Source organism: Thermobia domestica, chromosome 10, assembly GCF_964235325.1.
Source record: "Thermobia domestica chromosome 10, izTheDome1.hap1.1, whole genome shotgun sequence".
NCBI classification, from domain to species: Eukaryota; Metazoa; Arthropoda; class Insecta; order Zygentoma; family Lepismatidae; genus Thermobia; species Thermobia domestica.
Window position 1 is genome coordinate 123,031,518 of NC_137463.1, and position 20,384 is coordinate 123,051,901.

General features: G+C 35.7%; 1 protein-coding gene across 2 annotated transcripts in view; it reads left to right on the forward strand.

Annotated features, from left to right (window-relative positions):
- The window catches only part of LOC145662694 (dynein axonemal intermediate chain 7-like), a 450,989-nt gene that overhangs the window by 353,899 nt on the left and 76,706 nt on the right, over positions 1-20,384 (forward strand). The window lies entirely within an intron of this gene.

The window sequence follows — 20,384 nt, forward strand, 5'->3', positions numbered from 1 at the left end:
GTAAGTGTAGAGGATAGGTCGTGTGCAATTTTTTGTTTCACCAAGGAAGGGATATGACATCAGTGGGTTAATATTTTTATAATATGGGTGTTTTTCAATAGATCTAAAAAAAATGATTTTTATTAATTTAAACTTTGTATGCAACATATTTTCTTCTTTACCAAAACATACTAGTATATTTATAGATCAGGGCTTCTCAACTTGGGGTTGCGACCCCTAGGGGAGTCACGAGAGGGTTTCTTTGGGATCGCGAACATAAGCGGAAGAGATAAATATAATTAGAACCTAATACCGGAAAATATTTTTAAATATTATTTTGATTTTGTTCTGATAAGCATATTTTTATTTTTATACATACTGTTAAAAACAACAAAAATAGGTTTACTAAACATTTTTAACAGGTGCAGAGTTGTTTAAAAATCAATTTAAATGAAATAGGTAGGATATAAAACTAATGAGAATGCATTTTGAAATACCACAAAAATATAAATGCAACAAAATCTGTATGAAATACAATTAAAATTGAAAGGTACTGATATACCTGAGCATAGTATGATTTCTCTTGTGCGGCAATATCCGGTTCAATCTTCGTGATGCAAAATATCAATTCATTTTCAACTGATAAGCCATTTCTTGGCTTTGTTTTAACGCTTACCATGGAAGAAAAACAACGTACATACAGGTACGATGATGATGCAGCAAATGGAACTATTACTTTTAAAGCAGCAAATGCCGGACCAGGATATTCTTCTCTCCTTCTTCAGCCAGAACTTGTCCAAGTCTTCGTTACAGAAAACCAGTTGCAAAGAGCCACATGATAATTATATTAGTTGGTTAAGAAGTTACGGGTTCAGATCAGTTACTTTGATGGCTTCTTCAATGAAGAAGTTTAATATCCATCTTGAACCAGCAATTTCACCGTAGGGAATATATTAGTGTTAGTGTACCCAGTATTTACAAGAAATTGACTCTACTATTATAAAAATAGATGGATATCTAGATTTCCACAATAGTTATATTAAAAGTCCCACTCAAGCTTATTACAGACCAGAAATTATAAGGGGGTCGCTGGCAAGAGGATGTGACAAAATGGGGGTCATGATAGGAATTAGGTTGAAAACCACTCTTATAGATGAACATTAATTGCTTTAAATATAACTACAATCTAACGATACAAAATCAACACTATCATGTTATACTGTAAGTAAAATTGAGAAATTTAAATTTTCTCAATGATTCAATGTTTTGCAAATTGGTTTATCAAGCGTACTGTGATGTTTGGATTTAATTCATTTTGTAACTAATTTTATCTGCTAAAACAATGCATTAGAAGTGTATTTATACCCTAATGAAAGAAAAAGTAATTTCAAATGTTCAAACTTATGTTTGGTAACTTATTTGTGGTACTGAATCCAGTTTCGCAAATCTCTCTAAAATATTGGGGGGACGAGCCCCATATTTTCGTTCCCATTTTTTTAAACGACGTTCAAAATATTTATGAAGTTGAGAAACAATGCTGTGCAGCAAAGAAGAACAAACCATCACATTTCTCCCCCAAAAAACACATATCAGATCGGATTGTTGTGGGGGGACTGTCCCCTAGTTCCAAGATTTGAGGGAACATGTCCCTCATCCCTCTGGGATTTGCGCCAGAGATTGAATTCACGTTTACATTTCAATGTAGTGTAGAACAGATGGGATAAAATTTACAAATTTGTGGTTTAGAAAGAAATTCACGAGAAAGAAATATCTCCAAAAGACGAAGACAAATTCGATAACAAAGTAAATCCCGTGGAGTAAATATGCAAATGAAATCAAAAATAATAGAAAGATGATATTGAAAATGAATTTGTACTATTGTCCGAATATCTCCGTTTTTGTTTCCATATTGTTGAATGTTTGAAGTAAAAGCTGACATATATATATATATATATATATATATATATATATTGTACCAAAAGCTTTTTTAATTAAAACAAATAAACATATTACTCATTGCAGTCGTACTTTTGATAAGTTTCATGGTAACACTACATTAACTCAAGTTACGTAAAACTTGACATAATTAATTCGTCATGTACTCATTTGTCCTCTAATTATTGTAGTTACTAATTATAAAAAATTACAATCAAGATCATTTAACCTGTTATCATTACACGTAAAACATTTTTTTTAAATATTAATATATCAGTTACTGTGTCATTTACAATACAGTTATGTAACTTAAGTGCTGTCAGTACTATATAAAAATAATAACAACGAAGAATATTTTTATTTTTAGCATAAAAATGAAGTTTTTTTTTCAGTTTGCAGTTTGCATCGTCTTTTCCGTTTGTCCTTGTGATAAAGCAATTAAAGTAGCTGTAACACTCAGTGGTCGGAAAGTATATTTAAAAATATATTAATTAAGTGTATTAATTACTGGGTTTTCTATTACTCCCCTAGAATAAAAGTTGAATTATATACAATGTTGCAAGGCTAGGACTACAGGTTTTTATTAGGAGTGAGGGAAAAGTTACAAAGGTTATGACAGTGACAACTGCGAGCTTGTACAAATTCATTATCATACGAAATGTCACTACTTGAATGGGATAGTTATGTTTGCTTTAGCACCAACCATGATGAAGTTATGATATTTTGTTTGGTCTTTGTTGTTGCAGGTTGCATACTACCACAGCATGAGCAAAGAGCGAATTGAGATCATGTTGATCTCAGGCGAGCCAAGCACAAAAATAATTACAGATATTTTCCTACTAACGATATCAAGATTACTTTCCATTAGAATTGCTTGCAAAATCCTTAGTGACCTCTCATTGTGCAGGCAATGCATCCATTATGTAACGCGGGCCACAGAAATTCTTGAGGTACAAAATCCTTTAGTTAGACAAACCAACTAACGCCGGCTCCAAGATTAATTACGCCTGGTAGAGTAGCTAGAACAGCAGCATAAAGTTACCCCCACCTTTTAAAAGAACAAATCGTAAAGAGTGTTTATGTGCAGGAGTGAGGCAAAACGCTGGCTGACGAAATGAAAAAAGGGAGTTTTTGTATACTTGTACTCACAGTACATAGCACAGTACCAGAAAAACATATACGGACACCAGAGGCGCCGATGACAAGATAACAGTCGGGGAACTTAAATAATCTTATAATTAACTCAAATGAGAGATTATATAAACAAGTTAAGGTGGATCACCACCCGGAAGTCAGTACGTACATATTTTAGCTCATTCCCTTAACTACTGCGCACTGAAACGTTACATATTATAAATATTGTACTATAAGATAGAGTATTGTTTCAGCTACAGCACAAGACACTGATTCATTTGGTTGTGTCTCCTGATATCGAAAAATGTAACAAATAAAAGAAAATATATGATTCGTTTTACATCAAGCACACAAGATGGCAATTGCTGTTAGATCTTACTAGAACTGCTCAGTTTTATGAAATGTTTATTTGTGTGTGTAAAGTATTTTAAAGTAACAATCTTATCACGAAATATATTGTTTGACCGTTTTTCGTGTTATGCTTCATATTTTATTTAAATATTAATTTACATTTAAGCAAATAGACTTTGAGACGAAACTTGCGCAGGAAGCCATAATGCGTTGTTGCCAAATTTGTACATTTACTGTAGTAGTCACAATAAGAAATTCCTGGATTCTAGCGTTGCAGTTCGAGAAGAGGAATCGCGGTAAAGGTCAAAAAATATTTTTTCCAGTAAATATCTAAGCAGAATTCCATAATTACTCTCTTTATTATCTGGCATCAGCAAACACTCGACACTATCTGGCAATACTGCACTATTCAAGCAGCGTTTAGCATTTTACCGGGAACACCTAGTGATCCACCTTAACTTACTTCAAATGATTATACATATATGCGTATCAAATAATATACGGATAGATTATACGATATATGTATTAGTTTATTTTTAAAATTAATAAAAATTTTGGGGGTCTAACAGGGCTTGAGCTCCTAGGTTTCGGTGCCACTGATTGATACGTAATGTTACTTCGAAGAACTTGTCTGATTTCATTAGTCGTTAAATGACTTAAGAAAATGTTAAATATTGTTATGCAGTAACTTATTTGTAAATATTCAAAATGTAAAATTCGTTAACACCTAAAGAGTTGGAGAACACCCGTACAAAGCGTATTTCCCCTTAGGTTGCAAATATAACTTAGGGTTCGTGATTTGTTTAATATTTGTGCAAATTTACACATTGAGACACAAGGAGAAAAGAAGAGAATATAATGTCAATAAACAACAATTTAAAAATGAACGAAATTAACGGTTAATTAATATAATTGATTGATATTAATTGATTGATTGATATTAATATCAAATATGGAACTATTAACCGAATTAACTCTGTAACTCATTTTCTTTTCCTTCCTTTATTTTCAGGATTAAATCATCACTGAATTTCTCCACTGGATAATTAATAGCATGCAACTGGAGCTCAGCCTTGTAAATGGAACATTTTTAAAAGTGCAAACGGCGAAGGCGAGAATCGAACACGGATCGCCAGATTATGAAACTACATCGCTAACCACTCATCTAAAGCGTTACTTCTTCCGACTCGCCTAAATAAAGAGCCTTTTCTGTTCGCTCAACACAGTAGCTGGTTAATAGCCAGATTGATTGGAAAAACACAGGAATATGTAATTGAGGACTCGGAGGGCATTATATTACTGTATTCACTAAATTATCAACATCACAGATTTTTTAAAAACAAAATACAAAACTCCTTTACTTTGAATTAAATACGGCGCTTGTATTATACTCGTAAACAAGCTAATGATAAATTAATTGCTGCGTAGTAGTTGTGATTAAGTGGTCAAAGCACTCGACCAATCATCTGAAGATAGTTGAAACGAATCGCATCCACGACGACCAGTACTTTTTTTTACTTTCCAATTTTTGGTGACGATTGATCGGTGATTACACACGTTTTATTTTCTTCTGATATCTGAATACTCGCATGTTTCAATACTTGAACTATCAAATTTTCAGGAATAATAATAATAATAATAAACTAGTAATAATAATTATCTCATAGAAGATTTAAAGTTAGGAGCTTATTATCGCTCAGGACATAACATTACAACCAGAAATGTAACATTTGGCAAGAATATTTCGGTTTTATTTAGTATTGCTCACGAGAAGAGGTATTTCTCAAATCGTTTCTGAAACAAAAACAAAATACAGACGAGAATTAACATTTTACATTCGAGACGGGACAAGGCTAACTCAGATTATCGTCTCGCTTTGGAGATGGAAATCGAGACCAGACGAAAAGTATTGTAAATATTTCTCGTTTTATCTCGAATCTCGAAATAGTGTATATGCACATTTTAAGTAACAATTGCTTTGTAGACTGAATCTTATACGCTATTTTGTTACTTTGTATTTCGGAGCTCATTGAATTTATTATAGTCTGTGTAGATATTTTGTAGCAATTACTTCTCCATATCCTAAAGGTTAGTATATTATATGCCTTAGTGTTCAGTGATATTCAGTTATTTTTATTACAGTTATTTTCCTCAAAACGTACAGTAGACCACATTCTATATGAAACTTTAGAGGAAAGCTTTGGTTTAAAATTTTGTAGTTGCAGCAGGCCGGTATTTAGGTAAGTTCTATTTCATGCTCGAACCAGGGCGTCAGAATTTAGGGGCTTCAAATTTTTTTATTTTTTAAAAAAATTACAATAAAGTAATACTTAAAACTAGCAACCCACAAACTCCCAAAAAAGAGCGCGAAAATATCTTTATATGTTTTATTCGCTCTAATTATAGTAATTACTAATTAGCTCGCTTATCCGAATATTTTTAAAAAGTCATCTTCTTTCACCCCCACACCAAGTGGTGAGGATGAACTTGAACCTCATGAAAACTGATACCATTAAACTCAACAACATTGAAAACTATGAATTCAAACTAATTTACGTATGTCGTTTTTGATTACATTTAAAATCTCGAAGTATTCTTGGGGAGTGGGGTATGATCTTGAATTATATTAAAACTGTCACTATTTATCTCAGCTATCCCAAAAACTGTTAATTCAACTCTAATATAGTCACTCTTGATGGGCGGGAATGACAAATTATTTAGAGCCCAGGGGCGCACAATATATAAATACGAGCCTAAGTAGCAGAGGTGTGTCCTGGAGGTCCAGACACCCTCCCGACTTATCTGTAAGTTTTTCCTAATTTTAGACCAACTTTAAAAATTTTAATATCATTATTATTATTATTATTATTATTATTATTATTATTATTATTATTATTATTATTATTATTATTATTATTATTATTATTATTATTATCGAAACTTAGGATGCCTAAACAGAAATTAAATAGGATTTGACTTCACCAAGATACATAGTAACATGCTTTCTTTGTATAAAAGACTTAGGATTATTTATGCGTTATATTGATACGTATTTTAACAAAATATACATAAAAATATAAAAGATAATAGTTTCTATTTACAAATTTTGGTTGAAGGGATATATGGAACGTGCTGGAAATGGCTAACGAAAATATTATTATTTCTAGCAGTAGGAGTAATAGTGGAAGACGTTCGGAATAATTGCTCGGAAACAATATAGTTTCAGACATTTAGGACTCATACTAGGACCTAAGCGTGACCCTCAGGGGTCGTATTCTTGAATTGTTTGCTAAGCATGTTACATTTTCACGAATCAAGGTTAAAGACAGACATGTGACGTCATTTTGCTATTATTTCCTCTGAGAAAAAAGCCGTCTCCACTCTAACTTGTAAGACCGAAAGAAATTGAGTATTTTTCATTTTATTACACATCAGAAGTATCAATATTGGAGTTGATAGAAACAATTACCGCCGCGAGAATCGGAGCTGAGATCCGTGAAATTCGAAAGGAATGTTCACGCCACTACGCTAAGACTGCTCTGTTAAGTAAGAGTCAAAAACACTCGTTTATGAAGATAATTGCACACGTTTACGATAACGAAACACACTTATTTTTGACATGATAAAATACTATAGTCGAGAGACTTCAAATTTAAATTGAAAAACCAAAATAGATATATAGTGCCTCAGACCACTTTGTTTTCTGATTCACCGAAAGTATCTCCGTAACTTGTTTTCATTATACTTAGTAATACTCGTTCTAAAATTATTTCCAGTAACTTTGAATGACAGCGACATTAACACAGATACATCGAGGACATATACAATTTCAAAGGACCTCCCACCGGGAATTGAACACGGGACCCCGAGCACTGAACTATCTGAGGCAGTGATGGCGTGGGTCAATGAAAACTTGACTCACCAGTCACCATGATCCACCATGACCCTCCACCCACCATAACCTACCCTGAACCACCACCCACCGACCCGCTCGCCCACCACCTACCAAAAGACATCGTTATCAACTCTGGTACATGATACACAGCCTCTTCTCTGCTGACTAAAGAGTTTATACTTGTAATAATAAAACCAGGTTTAGAAATACTAACTAATTGGAGTTTGATTCTTTACGGTCACTCGCTAAAGCACCGGTCTGTTAAAATAACGGTGGATCTGACCTTTGCGATATGAAATGGTAAAGTGTTTGTCATGGGCCAAATTTCGATGATTTTCAAAAAAAATTATCATGGTATAATTATTTCTTTGTTGAATTATCGATACTTTTCAGTACAAAAACACATGAAATTTGAAGTCCCAAATCAAGGTAAGTAGACCAACGTACAGTATAAACTTAAAATTTCCGTGTAATTTAGCGTACATTTAAAATTGAATGTATATATTTCTCACAACCTTATTGCTTGTTTAACCTGTGTCTTAAGCGCTCCATATAATAAAAATAAGCTTTAGCAATTATTATAGTAGGAAGCGCATGGTTTCTCTTTCTCAATTTGTTTGTGAATGTGTTTCTCAACTAATATCGATTATTTTGAATGATTTTTACAAACCAACCCACTACCATTTACATATATAGAAAGTACCGCCCCCCCTCCTCATAAAGAAAAATTTTAAACAATGCTATGAGACGTTCTGTTCATTTTCAATACTGAATTTCAGCTCCGTAAATTTAACGGCTTGTGAGATACTAAGTTTTTTCGCAAAAATTCGGATCCGCACTTCACCCTTAACATATTATTACAATGAAAGTGATATGATAACATCCCAGTTTGGATTAAGGCCTAACTATATACCAAAAGTCATTTAATTTGACTTTGCAATTTGGCCGTGATAATCAGGCACACATAGTTACATCCATTTTTATATAATAATTTATATATTATAGTGATTCAAAAATGTTTTGTTTCCAGTAGTTAGCTTCTCCAAAAACTCACAGACTGTGTGTCTTGAAAACCAAGTAGTAGTATAAGTCATAGTGTTATTATTGCTATTATTGCAAATATCAATCTCCAAAAATGCCTGAAGTTCTTTTTTTTACTTAGAGATAAGTAAGTAAACAGAAACAAATGAAAAAAAAGAAGGATAATAGAGGCCTTGAAAGTAAAATGTAGACAAATTTACTAGTGTTCAGAAGCATAATTTTTTAGGATGCTCGAATCTCGCAATACGAGCTAAATACGCGATATTAATTATTTGAAGTTATCCGTTTCTCGCTACTTATCATAAATATAGCAGAAATGAGTCACCTACTACAGTCGGTTTTCGTGGCCGAGACTGCTAGCACAACTCGTTAGTAATAATAATTATTTTTGACGTGGGTTCAAACCCGGCTGAGAAACTTTTTTAACTCTTATATTTAATTTTTTATTAAGTTTAACATTTTTTCAATTAAAATATGATAAATAATACTCAAAAAAGTGATTTACTTTCGTTACGCGTGTAGTTTTGCTACACGAATTCATAGTATAGGTAGTAATAGTGGTAATAGTAGCAACGGGTCAGAAGCCCCGCAGGGCTCGTTTTGTTCCAGATTGACTGCCATGATATTGATTTAGCCTCAGCTGCTTCTTCAATTTTCTTCTTCTGTAATTCCGACAAAGTGACAATTTTCTTCTATTACTATAATACACAATACATACACCAGAAGATTTGGACAATCGCAAATTGCAACCTATCAGAAACGTGTATTTAGTTCCTATGGCTAGGGTCGAGGGTAAAAATATATACTGTTCAAAATATACTGTCTATAATGCAGTAAGTAGAATGGGTCGATAGATCAGAGTGGGTCGGTGGGTTGCAGTGGGTAATGGTGGGTTGCAGTGCTTCATGATGGGACTCAGTGGGTCATGGTGGGCGGTGGGTCGGAGGTGGGTCACATGCTGTTGACCCTCGACCCACTGATCCACTCAGAAAACTCGACCCACCTGACTCACTGACCCAATTCATCTCTGATCTGAGGGTGGGGTACTTGGTTCGTTCCCAAGGGAAGTAAGCTTGAAGTGGACAACTTGATGCTCGTGGGTTTTCTCGGGACACTCGATTTCCTCCCATTTTCTCCTTCCACTAATTTGCCCATCATAATTCACTTGCTTTAATCATGGTCTCCCTTAACCTAACAGACATAATCGTGTAACATTAAACGCGAAGATCACGAAATATCAAAAGTGCTAGTAACAGTATGTCAGAAGTACCTAAAAGACATGATGAGTTGCAAGGAAACAATACCCAAAAAATAAACGATTACGTGTTTTTCTTATTTTCTGTGGAAAAACTGTTTTAGTGGACAAAAACCTCTACCCAAAATTGTGAAAGTTGACGTCCTAAAGGCAAGAAATAGTGAATGTAATTGTGCACAGATATTGTATACGTAAAATGAGGCAATATGTGTTTCGTATTTTCCTAGAAAAAAAGGGGTTGGGTGGAACACAGACCCTTCCAAACATTTGATTGCGAATTATCTAAAGTGCTAATAAGTATAGTCAGAAGTGCCTAAAGGATATGGAGGATTGCAACTAATCTTTTGCAGGGAGAATATGCAAAAAATAAGCAAACATGTGTTTTTAGCTTGTGTGGAGAAACAGTGTTGGGACCAATGCCTCTTCCGCAAAAAGTAAATATTATCATAGAAGTACGAGAAGGAGTGGATCGAAACGATTGAAATTGTGTGTAGATATTGTATAAGTAAAATAAGGCAATTCGTGTTTCCCAATTGTCCCCATCTCATTTGCTTCAAATTTGGCACACCAGGAGTAAGCAGAAATCGAAAAGTGTATTTGTTTAAGTGCAAAAATATTGTAAGGGTTACAGGCGCCCCCTGAAATACTATAAAATACGCCATAGGTAGGAAACGGCTAGTGTTATAATAGTGAAATGTTACCAATAGATAGATGATCTGAAAGTTAAAATCAATACAGTGAATTTCGAATATATCCTCTTTCTATCCTCAAAAGTTCAAGTTCAAAGACTGAACATTAAGCACCTTAGCGTGGTACAAACGGACAGACAAACGATCAATTTCCATATAAACAAAACACGTGTCGATTTATCTTCTGTTTACTTTTGATGTGCCAAATTTGATACAAATTGGATGGGGACGATTGGAAACACGAATTACCTTATTTTACATATACAATATCTACATACAATTTCATTCGCTTCGATCTACTTCTTCTGCACTTCTACGATAATATTTACTTTTTTCGGAGGAGGCCTTAACCTCAACAATGTTTCTCCATACAAACTAAAAACACATGTTTGCTTACTATTTGCATATTGTACCTACACAAAATTTCGTTGCAAATCTAAATATCCTTTAGGCACTTCTGACGTATACTAATTAGTACTTTTGATAATTCGTAATCAAAGGTTTGAAAGGGTCTGTGCTACACCCAGCTCCATTTTTTTTTTTTTTTTTAGGAAGATACGTAACACATATTGCCTCATTTTACGTGTACAATATCTGTGCAAAATTACATTCACTTCAGTCCACTTCTTCTTGCCTTTAGGGCGTCAACTTTCAAATTTGGGGGGTGGATTTGACCCTTCAAACTGTCTTTTCCGCAGAAAAAATAAACAACACATATTCGTTTATTTTTTGGGTATTATCCCTACACAAACTTTCGTTGCAACTCTTCATGTCCTTTAGGAACTTCTGACATACTGTTATTAGCACTTTTGATATTTCGTGATCTTTGCGTTTAATGTTCAACGATTATACCTGTTACGTTAAGAGAGACCATGATTAAAACAAGTGAATTATGATGGACGAATTAGTGGAAGGAGAAAGTGGGAGGAAATTAGAGTGTCCCGAGAAAATCCACGAGCACGATGTTGTCCACTTTAAGCTTACTTGCCTTGGGAACGAACCAAGTACCTCATCCTCAGATCAGAGATAAAGTTGGTCGGTGGGTCAGTGGGTCAAGCGGGTCTAGTTTTCTGAGTGGATCAGTGGGTCAAGAATCTACAGCATGTGAGCAACTGCGACCCACCACCCACCATGACCCACTGCGACCCACCGATCCATACTGATCTACCGACTCACACTACTTACTGCATTGTGGACAGTATTTTCTGAACAGTATATTTTTTTTCACTCTCGACCCTAGCCATAGGAACTAAATGCACGTTTCTGATTGGTTGCAGTTTGCGATTGTCCAAATCTTCTGGTGTATGTATTATGTATTATAGTAACACAAAAAATTGTCACTGTTGAAATTAAAGAATAAAATTGAAGAAGCAGCTGAGGTTAAATCAATATCATGGCAGTCAAGCTGAAAGAAACGAGCGTTGCGGGGCTTCTGGCCCGTTGCTACTACTACTACTATTATTATTATTACTACAACTACTACTATTATTACTACTACTACTACTATTACTACCTATACTATGGATTCGTGTGGAAAAACTGCACGCCTAACATAAGTAAATCACTTTTTTAGTGTTATTTATTATATTTTAATTGAAAAAGTGTTATGGGAACTTAACAAAAAATAAAATATAAGAATTAAAAAGTTTCTCAGCCGGGTTTGAACCCACGTCAAAAATAATTATTATTACTAACGAGTTGTGCTAGCAGTCTCGGCCACGAAAACCGACAGTAGTAGGTGACTCATTTCTGCTATATTTATGATAAGTAGCGAGAAACGGATAACTTCAAATAATTAATATCGCGTATTTAGCTCGTATTGCGAGATTCGAGCATCCTAAAAAAATATGCTTCTGAACACTAGTAAATTTGTCTACATTTTACTTTCAAGGCCTCTATTATCCTTCTTTTTCTCATTTGTTTCTGTTTACTTACCTGCCATGAGTATCTCTGAGTAAAAAAAAGAACTTCAGGCATTTTTGGAGATTGATATTTGCAATAATAGCAATAATAACACTATTACTTATACTATTACTTGGCTTTCAAGACACACAGTCTGTGAGTTTTTGGAGAAGCTAACTACTGGAAACAAAACATTTTTGAATCACTATAATATATAAATTATTATATAAAAATGGATGTAACTATGTGTGCCTGATTATCACGGCCAAATTGCAGTCAAATGAAAGCTTTTTGGTATATAGTTAGGCCTTAATCCAAACTGGGATGTTATCATATCACTTTCATTATAATAATATCTTAAGGATGTAGTGGGGATCCGAATTTTTGCGAAAAACCTTAGTATCTCACAAGCCGTTAAACTTACGGAGCTGAAATTCAGTATATTAACTCTTTATTGAAAATGAACAGAACGTCTCATAGCATTGTTTAAAATTTTTCTTTATGAGGGGGGGGCGGTACTTTCTATATATGCAAAATTGGTAGTGGGTTGGTTTGTAAATATAGTCGAAAACGATCGATATTAGTTGAGATACAAATTCATAAACAAATTGAGAAACAGAAGACATGCGCTTTCTACTATAATCATAGCTGAAGCTTATGTTTATTATATGGAGCGCTTAAGGCACAGGGTAAACAAGCAATAAGGTTGTCAGAAATATATACATACAATTTTAAATGTATGCTAAATTACACGGAAATTTTAAGTTTATACTGTACGTTGGTCTACTTATCTTGATTTGAGACTTTCAAATTTCGTGCGTTGTTCCACTGAAAAGTATCGATAGTTCAACAAGAAAATAATTATATCATGAGAATTTAATTGAGAATTACCGAAATTTGGCCCATAACAAACACTTTACCATTTTATATCGTAAAGGTCAGATCCACCATAATTGTAACAAACCGGTGCCTGAGCGAGTGACCGATTAGTTACAATTTCACAACCTGGTTTTATTATTACAAGTATAAATACTTTACTCAGTAGAGAAGAGGCTGTGTATCATGTCAGAGTTCGTAACGATGTGTTTTGGTAGGTGTTGGATCGGAGCGGGTCGGTGGGTGGTGGGTCAGAGTGTGTCATTGTGGGTGGTGGCTACGAGTGGGTCATGGTGTGTGGTGTAACAGTGGGTCACGGTTGGTGGAGGGTCATGGGGATGGTAGGTCAAGTTTTCATTGACCCACGCCATCACTGCCTCAGTGTTCGAGGTCACGTGTTCAATTTCCGGTGGGAGATCCTTTGAATTTTTTTATGTCCTCTATGTATTTGTGTTCGTGTCCCTGTTGTTCAAAGTTACTGGAAATAACTGTGAAACGAGTATTACTAACAAGGAGAAAGCAAGCTTTGGTAAATGAACTTCTGGGCCATTTTTTGAAAGGTGATAGCGCACATTTAAGGTGTTCAAATTACAAACTGGGAGAACGCAATAACCTAATATAGCGAGAAAAAGCGTCTTAAAATTTTTGACTTGCCGCATATATCGTACGATGCACAAAGTTATCAAGTGGTAGAGTCAGTAGCGTCTGAGACTCGCGTACAAAGGTTTCCGGGATCGATGCCTGCTGGAGTCAACTTTTTTGTTTTTTGCTTCAACCAATAAAATAGCCATTTTAGCTGCAATTAAATGTTAATTCTCCAAATGGCATGGGGGTTGAGGGGGACGTTCCATTCTAATCTTGGAACTGGGGGACTGTGCCCCAATAATCCGATTTGAAATGTGTTTTTGGGGGAGAAATGTGATGATTGTGTCCGACTGTCACAAAGAAAAGTGAGATGAAATCGGTATCACCCCAGAATAAGCCTCAAATTTGCCCACCTTCCAATGTTGAAGACAACCCTGCTCTCCTGATCTTCCAGAGCATTGTTTTTCAATATCATAAATATTTTGAACATCACTTAAAAAGTATGGGAACTGTCTTACTCATTCCCCCAATGTTGTAGACAGATTTGTGCCGCTGATTACAAAGGAAATAAGGGTGAAATCTCCATTGGTTATAGCAACATCCAGTGTTACCAAAAGGAATTTCCTTCTCATCCCCCTTGTAATTCTCACGCTGTCAACAGATATAGACATGAAGCGTCAAGTACATTCTTAATATAACGACTGTGGTAACCATAATATAACTCGCGATAATATATTTACGAAATACAGTAGATTGCTAGTTAACATGGAACATTGAAAAATGATTTGAATATCCCTATTATTTTAATTCATTATAAACATATCCTGAATTGACATTTTACTTGTAGCTATGAATGGCTACTTTATTGGTTAAAGCAAAAAACAAAAAAAAGTCGATCCAGAAAGAATCGAACCCGGAAACCTTCGTACATGAGTCACAGACACTACTGATTCTGCAACGCCATCACTTGCTAATGTTGAGCACCGTATGATATATGTGGCACGTCGAAAACTTTAAGACGATTTTTTCCACCATATTAGGCCATTGCGATCTTCCAGTTTGTAATATCAACACTCTAAATGTGCACTATCACCTTACAGAAATGGACCTTAGAGTTCATTTACCAAAGTTTGCTTTCTCCTTGTGAATATAATAAAGACAAGTTACGAAGATACTTTCGGTGAATCAGAAAAGAAAGTGGTCTGAGACACTATATGTCTATTTTGGTTTTTCAATTTAAATTTGAAGTCTCTTGAATATAATATTTTATCATGAAAAAAAAAATAAGTATATTTCATCGTTATCGTAAACGTGTGCAATTATCTTCATAAACGAATGTTTCTTGACTTTTACTTAAGAGCAGGGGTGGACTGGCTATGTGAAAAGGGCGCGGTCACATACTCTGGGAGGGCGCCGTCCATCCGAGGCTTTCGCTTGTGTGGAATACCTCCTCTTAATTAAAGGAAGAGGCGGGGGGCTTCCCCTGGTACTACACAAAAAACAACAAAAGATTAAGTAGCTATTGCAGTTAATCACGATAGAATTATACTAATTCAATATTTTCATAAACAAAGAGACTTTGAGTACTAAATATATTAGGCTTATATAAATCTGCACACTTTAACTGAGACTACAAAAATCACACCAGTTGTTTAAATTCTTCGGCTACATTTGTTAACAGCCTAATTATAACTGAAGATTTGAGTCAAGTTTGGGGCTTATGCTATTTTTCATACTTTTGTCCTTTTAAAGCTATGTTCATCATAAAATTAACTTATTTTTCATCTATTTTTAAAACCGTTGATAAAACGTATACATGAAACATTTACTACAAATTAACAAAAGTAAATTTAGAATTATACAGAATTATACAGAATTATATAGCTATATACCTACCTAGCAAAAAAAGAAATTCAAAAACAAAAGTGGAAAATGAAAGTAAAGTCACTGCTTTATACTTGAAGGAGCCTTCGCATCTCCTTGCTTTTCTCACACATTTTGTCAATAAGATTGTTGTCTATTTTGGTCAGAATGTCTCTTTCTGAGTTCATCAAAAACAATCAGGATGCGAATTACCGGGGGGATGAGGGGGATTTTCCCCCTCAATCATATTTTGTTCACCCCAAAGAAGTCAGCTGAAGTATCCTCACCGGGGATGCTCACTTTCTCCCCCAAACTATGCTCAGTATAAGTTCAAATTTCTTCGGAATGATCGATGTAAACTATTCAGTTTTGGTCATTTCTACTTACCACCTAATTACCCACTATTTTCAACGTTGTTTAGTTTAACTATATTATTATGACTACGGTTGTTACTTGCAACTGTACCGTCGTACCTTTCAGTTCGTCTTCGTTCGTGAATTTGAATGTACTAATTGCGTATAACGAAGCCACATATGGATTTATAAATGTTCTTAGTGGTTGGCCAAGAAGAATAAATAAATAGCTTCTTCCACCATACTTGGCGAAGTTCGGAAATGTCATATTCATCGCCTACATTTGTATCGATTATCATCTTATTTTAATTTTTGTTATAACATGTTATTTCATTTTCCAGTGTACTCTTTGTTAGCACATGGTGTTCATTCCCTAGTAGTTTGTGTGTATGCAACTCAAAAGTTGCATTTAATTTGTGATAATTAGCATAGTAATCATTGCCTTTTACAGTTTACCGAAATGAACTTTTGAAACTGTACTCAAAATCTGAGAAATAGGTATTCTCTCGTAAGTATATATTAACGTACACGCTGGGGATACGCTCCTAGTAAGCAGACATGTTAGTGAAGGTGATTTTTAGGTGAATAAGCGCATAATTGAAGATTTGTTTCAGTATTTGTTAATACGACCGGTTCTCCGTGTCATTGTCCGTGTCTGTATAAGCATTTCAACTGGAGCGGTATTTTCTTTTAAGTTAATCTTTCATTTTTCCATTTTTCTTTTCGCTGTACAGTTTGCTGTCCAGACTAATAATGTTGTCTGAAAAACTTTATTTGAATAACGTAGCCGATAGTGAATCAACTCATCTGCAACCTAACAGTAAAGTAATTGTAAGTGTTGACTTCCTGAGCCCCATCACGGAATCGATATTTGGAGGGAAAAAAGGCGTGAAGAGCGCAGCTTTAGCGGGGAGTAGAAGCACAAGCTCGAAATTTGAATTGAGAGATTTTAAATATTTGGCCTTCGATTTGACCTTGATGTCAGAAATCGGTACCAGCAACAATCCATTTCTTGTTTAATAGGCTAATATCTAGATTTTCTTTCTTAAAAAAATATGTCCGGTTTAACTGATAATTTTAATGGTTTTCATAGACTGAAGTTTTTCTTTTCTACCTGTATGTAATAACGCAAAGTGGAAGATTTCAATATGAGTGGAAAAATTAACATATGCTTGTGATCATGGCTATCGCTCGGGCCGAATTATTAACTAAATAAACCTTAGAGAGCTACAATAGTGAGCTCATTTAAACACGTTCAGAAAGGTATGGTGGGGTGTGTGTGTGTGTGTATGTCAGACAATATATACGTGCATAGTTATTGTCGGTAGATTTATTAAATTAATAAATCTCTATTTTATTACAGATGTCACACACACACCTACACACACACACACAAACACACACACATATATATATATATATGGGGGGGGGGTAAGGCATTATTGTCTCATTTTGAAATTTCCACCTTCAGACTTTATGTTCTGTTGGCCTAATGATTCCAGATCTTTCTTTCCAGATCCAGATCCAGAACAATGATTCCAGATCCAGTTCATCTGTAAAGTCTTGAACGGAGTCTTGTTTTTATGTATCTGAGCTTTGAAAATGCTTGCTCACAGGACACTTGTGTTGCCGGTAATGTAAGGAGATACGTATAAACTTTGAATAATTCTGTTTAGAGTCTTGAGTATATATTGTACTGCAGAATTACATCGAAGACACACTTAAAGCAAGAATTGCACTTCACTCCATCACATTTTATAGACCTTAAATCCACAATATCGTCAGAGGGCCCCAAATATTCCTCCTCATCCTCCATGAAATCTTCAGAAAACTTGTTTTCTTCAATCAAATCTTCAATCGTACGAACCTCAACAGCTTCTTGATTCTTTTTTTTTTTTTTTTTTTGGTTCTTGTAAGGGGATTTTGAAAACTCTTCCCACATTGATGAAAACGAAAGAAGCTCATCTTTAAGTTTTCCCTCTTCACAATCAGATTTAATTTCAGTGATTATTTTCAGTGACAACGAAGCCAGACTTAAACTCTTGAACTTCTTAGGATCAAAACACTCTAAATCTAAGTATAAGCTTTGATTTTCAGCAAATCGTTCCTGCATGCTGTTAGAAATTTGGTCTAGAACACAGTTGAAAACGGTTACTTCAAATCTGTATTCAATTACTTCATCAGAAGCTGATTCCCCTGCCATTTTATTTCTTTTTCTACATCTTATCTCAGGCAATTCTGTTTCTATAATAACTTTTTCTAGACTAGGAACATCTGTAATGAATCCTGCAATACTATTTGACATTTCTGTTGCAAAGTGTTCTGCTGCTTTGTAGACTTTTTCAAACTGGTCCCTAGCTTCTTTGAATTTATTTTGAGTTGAGGATATCAGGCGCCAAGCTTGGACATAGTCTTGTGTTTTTTGTTTGCAAGTATTCTGATAAAGGTGTGGTATGCTGAAAAATCAATAAAAACATCATAGCCACAATGATAGTCTCAAAGTACCACAACTTTTGAATGAGAGACATAGCATGATGTTTGACTTTGGAATTGAATTCTTGCGAGTTACCAATCACACTTAATGCTGCTACGAGTTCCACATATACTGGTTTTGATTTTCTTGGTCTGACATGCTTTGAGTCGGGTGCCCAGTAATGAAAGTGTCCAAATATTTTTTACAGCAGCGTTGCTTTTACTTCTCCATCGAGTTATCCCAATAGCCTCAAGACGAACGCTTGGGTTTTTTTCCAAGTACACCTCAAGTCGTTTCTGGGATTCTTTCAAAAATATCTGGATTTCCTGGAGAAGCGCAAAGAAAGATACCGGTATACAAACACCCATACTCTGGACGATGTCAATTATCACCAAGTTCAACACATGTGAATAGCACCATATGTGAATGTGTTTCGAATTGATCTCTTTCAGCTTTGCTGTCACACCTTTATATAGTCCGCTCATATTTGACGCTCCATCAAAAGCGTCTGCCACACACTTTTCGATAGGTATTTTTACTTCAGCCAAAGACTGTTCGAGGGTTTACAAGAGGTTCTCTCCTGTTGTTGAAATAACATGTTTGAGGGCAATAATTCTTTCCTGAACAAATCCATTGTACACATACCGAAGCACTATGGAGCACTGGTCATATGAAGAGACATCTAGGGTCGTGTCCATCATGACAGAAAAAACTCCAGCTTGGTTAACTTCTTTGGCAATTGCTGTTTTTATTTCAAGTGTATATTCTATATACATTACGTATTTGGGCATCATATAATTTTGTTTATGTATACTTTTTCAATGTGCATATACAGGGTTTCTCCGGGAAGTAATAGGACTGATTTCGGAGCGTGGAGGAATAGGACTGACATGACTGTACTTCGGAGCGTGCGCGCACCGACTGGATCCGGTAGAGGGCGTTCCTAGCTAACGAACGAGCGGCTGGTCAGTTGTCTCCGAGCACACGGAGAGTCAGGACAGGCTTTTTCGCGCGAGTGTTTCTGTGAGTGGTGCAAGCCGAAAATGCAGCGTTCGTTAGAGCAGAGGTACGCGATTAAATTCTGTGTTAAACTCGGTAAATCTGCGATAGAGGCATTTGATATGATCAAGCAGGTTTACCCAGATGATGCTTTAACAAGAAGTGGTGTGTTTCAGTGGCACAAGGCCTTTTCGGAGGGCCGGGAAGAGGTCGCCGATGAAGACTGTGCTGGAAGACTTTCGACTTCGACAAACACCGACAATGTGACTCGTGTGCGCGAAGTTTTGAACTCAGACCGTCTACTAAGTATTCGATTAATTGCCCAGATGTTAAATTTACCAAAAACTGTGGTTCATGAAATTGTGACGGAGCATTTGAACATGCGCAAGGTGTGTGCGAAGATTGTCCCAAAAGTGATCACTGACGACCAGAAATTGCGGCGTGTAGAATTGTGCCAAGAAAATTTGAACATTTGTGAAAGTGACCCCCAATTTTTGAATAACGTAATCACAGGTAACGAATCATGGATCTTTGAGTATGATCCCGAGACAAAGAGGCAATCTTCCGAGTGGCACACGCCGGCGTCTCCTCGCCCAAAAAAGGGAAGAATAAGCAAATCCAAAGTGAAAATGATGCTCATTGTCTTTTTTGGCATCAAAGGCATCGTCCACCATGAATTAGTTCCTCCTGGACAAACCGTCAACGCCAAGTTTTACGTGGAAGTGCTCAAGAGACTCAAACGAAGGGTCAATCGGGTCCGACCAGACATCGGAGCCGACTGCAAGCTGCACCACGACAACGCCCCGGCTCACACCGCCTTTCTTGTGAACAGCTACCTGACCAAGGTCGGCATCCCAACGCTTCCGCAGCCGCCCTACAGCCCAGATGTGCCCCCCGGACTTCTTTTTGTTTTCTCGCCTGAAACGGCCGATGAAAGGCAAGCATTTTGAGACGACAAAGGGGATCCAAGCAGCTTGCACCGCGGCTCTCAAGACTTTTCCGGAGAATGACTTCCGTGACGCCTTCAATGCTTGGAAATCGCGCTGGCAGCGCT